General features: G+C 49.3%; 1 long non-coding RNA gene and 1 pseudogene across 1 annotated transcript; one reads left to right on the top strand and one right to left on the bottom strand.

Moving 5' to 3' along the window:
- Positions 1 to 1,100: 1,100 nt before the first annotated feature.
- LOC115068112 lies at positions 1,101 to 5,746 on the bottom strand. Its single transcript, XR_003847487.1, has 3 exons — positions 5,492 to 5,746; positions 2,294 to 2,495; positions 1,101 to 2,042 (listed from the first exon to the last, which is right to left on the bottom strand). It is a non-coding gene; the product is annotated as an uncharacterized LOC115068112 (long non-coding RNA).
- Positions 1,739 to 5,473, top strand: LOC103752356 (annotated as a pseudogene).
- Positions 5,747 to 7,928: the final 2,182 nt, after the last annotated feature.

Raw genomic sequence — 7,928 nt, 5'->3', positions numbered from 1 at the left:
TGTTGTGCAGTGCCCATGGAGGTCAGAAGAAGCTGTCAGATCCCCCTGGGACTAGAATTAACAGCAGTTGTTAGCTACCATGTGGGTGCTGGGATTCGAACCCGGGTCTTCTGCAAGAACAACCAGTGTTCTTAACCACTTGCTGAGCCATCTCTCCAGCTCTCAAATTTCCTTTTAAGTGGTGGTATATTTTATATTTCCTCCTGGAATATAGCGGACACCTGTTTTTCACTTAGTTATTTTGTAACTCATGAGCCATCCATTTTAGCTTTTCTAGTAGGTATGTGGTGGCACATATTGTGGTTTTAATTTACATTTCTCTATGTATTAGTGTTTTTTGTTTTCTCTTGGTCTTTTTGAGACAGGGTCTCCTTGTAGCATCAGTAGTGTCTCCCTTTTTAAAACCTATTATTTTATGTGTATGATTGTTATGCCTCCATGTATATAAGTGCACCTGTGTACTTAAAAGCAATGCCTGAGGAGTCAGAAGAGGACACTGATTGGATCCCTTGGAACTGGAGTTACAGACTATGGATGGTTGTTAACTGTCATGTTGGTCCTGGGAAGTGAACCCAATCCTCTGGAAGAACAGCCAGCGCTCCCCATCGCTAAGCTACCTCTCCAGCCCTTTCTTTCTTTGTTAAACAGGGTCTGGTTATATAGTCCTGGCTTCCTTGAACCTAATCTTGTAGAGCAGACTGGACTAGAAGTTTGAGATCCACCTTTCTCTGTGTCCTCAGTGTTGATAGTAAAGGCATCCACCCCTGCACTTGGCCTCCGTACCGTTTTGATTTGGTGTTTCATCTCCTGAGAGGTGCTGCCACTCCCTCTTCTGGCCTCTGCAGGCATTGCATGGCACAAGTACACGTACATGCAGGCATGACACACAAAAATAAAGAACTTTTTAAAAGGATACATTAAAAGGTGGTACACTACTTTAATCCCAGAACTCCAGATGCAGACACAGGTGGATCATGGACCTCTGTGAGTTCTAGATTAGCCAGGGCTGCATACTGAGACCCTGTCAAAAGCAAAGAAACAAAAAAAAACCAAGAAAACAATGAAAAACTCATTAAACTGGCTGTAAATAAACTACTGAATTTCAAGATACAGTATATAATTACAGAGGCTGTTCAGACAAAAGGAAAATAATAAAAACATTTGGATTTTCTCAGCTATCAAGATCAAAGAAAAGTATAAAATCAAAAATAGGCTTAGTTTGCTAGAAGAAAAGTTGCATCTTAATTATTAAAGATTTTTTATGTGCATGAGTGTTTTGCTTGCATGTAAGTCTCTACCTGTGTGTGCAATGCCCAAGGAGGACAGAAGAGGGCAATGGCTGCCCTGGACATGGAGCCAGTGCTTATAACTGCTGAGCTGTCTCTCCGGCCCCCATCCATACTTATTAATTGCCTCTGGTTATGTATAAATCTTGACTACTAAAGAAACATGTACGTATTAGGTAAAATTAAAAGTTAATGAACACAGAGCAGTGGCCTGAGGGAGTGACTTTGGGACTTCTGCATTGGCAGGCGGGTGGGTGGAGTGTTATCACCAAGGCCAAGCTGGGCCAAGTTGCAATGTAGTGGGCCACTCTGCCCATGCCACAGTGCTGGGCTCCACCCTGAGCTGATGCCTGCCCCCCCCCCGCCCACAGAGCCAGGCCCCCTGCCGTCCCAGCCAGTCCCAGTCCCCCAGCATGCAGCCCAGGCTGGAGAAGTGACACTTCTGGGCTCCAGCTGCCATCACCACCATTGCCACCATGAATGAATGAACTGGGGGCATTGTACTCGATCCTGAAGGATCCAGTGGCTCTCCACATGAGCCAGCGTCCCCGGGAGTCTGGATATGAGACCAATAAGAACAAGGACGCAGATCATCCAGATAGGCAGAGGGACGTCAGAATCAATTTTCACAACCATGGGGAGAGGCAAATTATAACATCCAGCTGGCCTGTGAGACACGAAGAGAGGAAACATCAAGGTGATAACAATCTTCAGGCATCCTCTTGATGCTCGTAAATGAACAATGTGCTCTCTATCCTGTTCAAAAACCAAGATGATCTTGATAAATGACATTTTGGATAGAAGTTCAAGCATGAAAAGCTTTAGGATATTACTTTTATCCAGGACAGAAGCCATACCAGCTCCTCTTCCCAGGCTGGTGTAGATCAAGGTTTCCCAGTCTGCAGGGGATATGAACACCCTCTACCAAGCCTCTGAACCCAGAAGCAGGCACCTCTCTGTTAGCTCCCAGAACCCTGGCCAAAGCTCTCCTCCCCCTGGTTATGTACCTGAGTGGCAATAGCACATTGCCTGGCTGGGATCCTGTACCAGCATGAACATTGAGGGTGAGTTCATGCCAGAGACCAGCCAGCAGTGCATGCTGGATCCCCTGAGAAGTGCTGAAAATTCCTTGTCAGGAGGCTGTCAATCCTTGGCCAGGTCAGCAGACAGACCGTCTTTCCAGAAATCGCATATATCCTGGGACCAAAGCTTTCAAGACAAAAGACAAGAATATTCAGATCAGGGAGTTGGAGGAAGGGGTCAACAGTGAACCTATCCCTGCTGCTACCACGTGTCTGTGCACCACAAAGACCACGATGATGGCAGAAGAACATTTCCTCGAGTATGGCAACATCAAGGCAACCTATTCACTCTGGTGCCCTTTAGCCGGTCCTTGAGCACAAATGAGAACATGGGTCGAGCTGGACAATCCCTGGACCCTCAGCGAGCACCTATGGAGTGCAGACGGATACAACGCCCTCCCTGCAGGAGAGGAATGTGCCAGCCAGACTCCCAGTGCCCCCATCACTTGGTGCCACTGGGGGAAGCTCCTGGGTCAGAGTGCTTTCGGCAGGGTCAACTTGTGTTATGACATGGATATGGGCCCTGAACTTGCTTCCAAGCAGGTTGTTTGACCCGGATAGTCCCGACACAAGCAAGGAAGTGAATGCTCTGGAGTGTGAGATACAGTTGCTGAAGAACTTGCAACACAGCTCATTGTCTGCAGGGCCGTGCTGAGAAGATCCTGACCGCCTTCATGGTGTACATGCCAGGGGGCTCTGTCAAAGACCAACTGAAGACCCGTGGAGTTCTGCTGGAGAGTGTGACCCGTAAGTATACCCGGCAGATCCTGGAGGGCATAGCAACAGGATTGTGTATCGAGACGTCAAGGGAGCCAGTATCCTCTGAGAGTCAGCTGGGAATGTGAAGCTTGAGGACTTGAGGGGCAGCAAATGCCTACAGACCACCTGCATGGCAGGGACAGGCATGTGCTGTCACTGGCTCACCCTACTGAATGAGACCCGAAGTCAAAAGCCATGAGGGCTGCGGAAGGAGGAAGGCAGATGTATGGTTAAGATGGTAATAGAATCCACCTCGGGCAGAGTGTGAAGCCATGGTTGCTATTTTTGAGATTGCCACCCAGCCCACCAGTCCTCAGGTGCTCTCTCATATCACTGAACATCACTGAACATGGCAGGGACTTCCTGAGCCCCCCCCCCCGCCTTTTTTTTTTGAGACAGGTCTCCCTGTAGTCCCAGCTGTCCTGGAACTCACTATGTAGACCAGGCTGGCCTTGAACTCACAGAGATCGACCTGCCTCTGCCTCCAGAGTGCTGGGATTAAAGGCGTGCGCCACCATGCCTGGCTCCTGAGGCCCATTTCTGTGGAGGCTCCTCAGAGGCCTTCAGCTGAGGAGCTGCTCACACATCACTTTGCACAGCTCCTGTACTGTGCTCTTGAGGCCATGCTGCTGCCAGCCGCCACCTCTGAGCAGGCAAGGAGCGACTGTCCGGCTCAGGGAAGTTGCTCCTGCTTCCATGCAAGGCTGTGGACAGTGGAGCTGCAGTCCAGCCAGTGTTTGTGGCCCTTCTGTCACTGAGACCCAAAGCCAGTATGGGATGGCTGTAGTCTCAAGACTGGGAGTGCCCAGCCTGTCAGACCTGAGTTCCAGCATCTAAAGCTCAGTGTGGAAGGCAAGGGGTTGAGAACAGTATACTAGCAGCCGTGGATCTTGCCCTCAGATGTGCCCTAATACTGCAGTCGGCACTGAAGCCCAGAGGGACTGGAGCACAGGACTGTCTCAAGGGTATGAATAGTGTTATTTCATTCAGAGTGCTATTTTGTTTCCTCCCAATGTCTGGAAACGACCACAGTGTCTCTGGGCTAGATGAGCCCACTCAAGCCTGAGGTAAAGCCCAGTATCCTCCAACCAACAGAAGGTAGAGGCCTTGGCTGCCCTCATCTAGAGCCCCCAGGTGTGCTTTTCCAGTCCTTGTCCTTTACAAAAGATGGACGAAGCAAATGTCATGCTGCCTTACTCTGGGAAAGAGCCTCCCTCCACCTCCCATAGGGCCCCCTGATACAGAGCTGCCTCCACGGAGGGGAAGACCCAGTCTTGCCAATGCAATTATTTGTCTTACAAGTTGGAGTCACTCTTATGCTGTTCCAGTTTCTAAAGTGGAGACTGCCCTCTGGGCTCTGAGGACCCATGTGGGCTTGAGCATTGGGCTGAGATGCAAAGAGCTGCTGGGATGGCCTCTGTACTGTTGGCCTGGCATCTGTTCCCCACTGCAGCAGAAAGAAAGGTAGAGAGCATAATAAGGGCACCTGGCTCTGGTCCCATTTGGGCAGTTCAGGAGAGCACAGGACATTGTCTCAGGCTGTCTGAGTCGACTCCATCTGGTAGAGGACAGTCATGTGCTGCCACCATCCATGTCCAAAAACACCAACTGTTCCTTAGCCTGTCTTGCCCAGTTCTGTGTTCTCAGCCTCATTCCCTTGCTCCTCGCCTGAGGAAGGATGCCTGAGGGGTTGGGGAAACAGCTTAGAGTTGGCCATATTTACCTGAGCCTGGGTGCTGGTCCTTTCTTCTGACCCCTGCCCTCCCCTTAAAAATGTGCCTGTTGCTAGAGCTCCTCCATTCCAGCTCTGTTTCCTTGGGAGTTGTCATTAAAGGAAAACCCAAAACATGAATAGCCAGTGCCCAGGGATGGTGTCTCAGGGAGCTAGGGATTAGTGCGAGGTAGCTGACTGCCAGCCTTGGCCACTACCCCATGGGACCAGAACAAGCCAAAGCCTTCATTGTAGGCTGACGATGCACTTTTATGAATGTACATGCTATTGCTGTTTTTAACCTTTTCACATCATGCAATGTGAGGCCTTAGTTTATATTATATTTATATTTATGTTAGTTTATATCTCAGATCCATATGTGATGATTATTATATGTGTCAACTATAGACTGTTATGGTGATGGACTCCTGAAGAGAGACCAGAAATTGAAAGAAAGGAAAAAAAAATTAATGAACACAGAGCTTGGCCCTGAAGAATCAGCTCCTAGGTTCCATCCAGCCAGTTGCATAGTATACAACCCATAAGAGGAAATTTGTTAGAGGGTCCTCTGTAGAGGCGGGTGATAGATCATCTCTCTTTCCTGGAAGGCTGAGGAAATGAGGTGAAGCAGGCTGATCATCACCATGGCTGACCTTTTCTCCACAGGAAGGCCTGCTGCTGAGTCCAATCTCAAGCCCGTCACCCAGATCTCCATCCAGAATCCTACTCTGGACTGCTAACCCTGCAGACACTAGCCAGTAGCCATATCCTTTAGGCTCACCAGTCCTTCCTTGTTCATCTAAGAGTCCACCTGCATCAAAAAACTTAGATATCACAAGTGTGATGGCATCCTTCTTTAATCTTGGTGATAGGGAGACAGAGGCAGGTGGATCTCAGGGAGTTCCAGGCTAGCCTGGTTTACAGAGCACGTTCCAGGCCAGCTTGGGAAAGAGACCCTGACTTAACAAAAGAAAAAAAACCAAACTATAACAACAAAACCAAACAACCAAAAATGTAAAAACAAGGGGTCTGGAGAGATGTCTCAGCAGTTAAGAGCACTGGCTGGTCTTGGGGAGGATTTGGGTTTGATTCCCAGCACCCACATGGTAGCTAACAACCATCTGTAACACTGGTCAAGGGGATATGGCATCCTCTACTGAGCTACATGGATATTATATGACAGAAGTTCATTTACAGACATGCAATATACTCAGACACGCGATTTTTTTTTTTTTTTTTAAAGTCTAGAGAGATGGCTCAGTGAATGCTCTTGTAGAGGACTAGGGTTCAGTTCTCAACACCCACATGGTAGCTAACAACCATCCTTAACTCAAGTTCCAGGCAGGGGATCTAATGCCCTCTTCTGGTCTCCATGGGCAATGCATGAGAGGTGTACTTACATACATGGAGGCAGAACACTCACACAAATGAAAACACATAAAAATTGTCCCAGCATCTGGGAGGCAGAGGCAGGCAGATCTTGAGAAAAAACGTAGATTCTCCTTCCGAAATATACGCCCAGGCTTTGTGCTGGTTCAGGCCTGCACTGGCAGCCCTTTAGTTATAAAGCTGAGATCCTTTCCCAGAAGTCCTGATGTGAGTGTGGAAGCTGCCCGGGTGACTCTTCTCAGAGTCTCAGGATCCCCACAGCCCAAAACCCATCTAATCTCCCTTAAACTTGCTCCCTGCACAACCTTCCCTCCCTCCATCCCTCCATGTGAAAACATGATCAGAACAAAAACACTTGAATGGCCCCTTCTCTTCTAAGCTCATTCACGGGCCTACATGTAGCTCAGGCTGTCCTGTCCAGCTTTAAAGTCCACTTCATATCTGAACACTTCTCTCCAGCTTTGTGGTCAGCTCTATGCTCCACACCCACCAGCCTCCTGCCTTAGTATACCGGGTTTAAGGACTCTCAGGGCGCCTTGTTTCTACCCCCGTGACCCTCCCACTTCTGGCCTTGAGGCTTGGAAAACTAAGAAATCGGTCGACTCTCTCTCTCCTCGGTTCCAATCTTCCACCAGCGCCTTCCTAAATAAAGCTCAGCCTCCTCGGGAGCGTTGAGCCCTTCCCCTCTCCCCAAGCCTTTGGAGGTCGCAGCCCAGCACACCCTGGAAATCAGCGGGCATCACACACTTCCACACCCTAATCCTACCTGCTTCCCCCTCCCTGATTTCTCCCCTAAACATCCCCCCTTCCACACCCTAAAGCCCCCATATGTAAAGTCCCAGCTCACAACCGGTGAGCTGACATCTTTCCCTTCCCTGAGGGAAAGGTGCCCCGTGCGAAATAAATCTGTGTCCCGCTGAGAATTCCATCTGAGCCTCGGTGCTTTCCTCCATCCGTGCCACCCGCTCGCTCCCGCCCGTTCTCTACCTATCAGATGGTGCCAAAACCTGGCTCTTACTTCAAGGGACCTCGCACGTAAAACTTTTGGACTCACTTGTCGTTACTGGCCTCTGCGAACACCACTAATTTGGCATTAAGGTACACTTCCACCCTCTATCTCTCTCCCCTCTCCCGTTCCTTTCAGCTCTTCTCTCGCTCTCTCTCCCTCTCTCTCTCCCCCCTTTCCCCTTCAGTATTCTCTGCCAGTTCTCTTTTCATCTTCTTTCCAATCAAATTCGGTCACTCCCGGACCTCACTCACGGCCACTGGACAGCACTGGTTTCTGCAACCGTTGAACTGCCGGGCACAGTTACTGTGTCTGTCCACGCCCACCTGGGAGTCAGACCTGCCTCCCTGTCACACTCAAATCCTTTTCCCTACCTCAGCTCCCTTCCCTTCCTCGCTCCTGCCATCTTTTGCTTTCCCCTCACATCTCATTTTCTCTCTCTCTCTCTCTCTCTCTCTCTCTCTCTCTCTCTCTCTCTCTCTCTCTCTGTAAGCTTACTCCCTCCTGTTCTGACTTCTGACTCCACCTCTGTCCCCTCAGGGCAAAAGTTTCTCTTTGTTCCCCTACCCACCAGCTGAGGTCTTTAACTCTTCTTTCATGTTCTGCCTAATCCCTTGCTATGGGAACCAAACACTCAAAACCTTAGGGTCAGACGCCTTTGGCCTGCTTACTTAAATCCTTAAAAAAGCTAGGAT

Source organism: Nannospalax galili, unplaced genomic scaffold (assembly GCF_000622305.1).
Source record: "Nannospalax galili isolate Female #2095 unplaced genomic scaffold, S.galili_v1.0 scaffold1368, whole genome shotgun sequence".
Taxonomy (NCBI): Eukaryota; Metazoa; Chordata; class Mammalia; order Rodentia; family Spalacidae; genus Nannospalax; species Nannospalax galili.
Note: the sequence above shows the minus strand (reverse complement) of the source record. Positions and strands in the feature narration are given on the sequence as shown.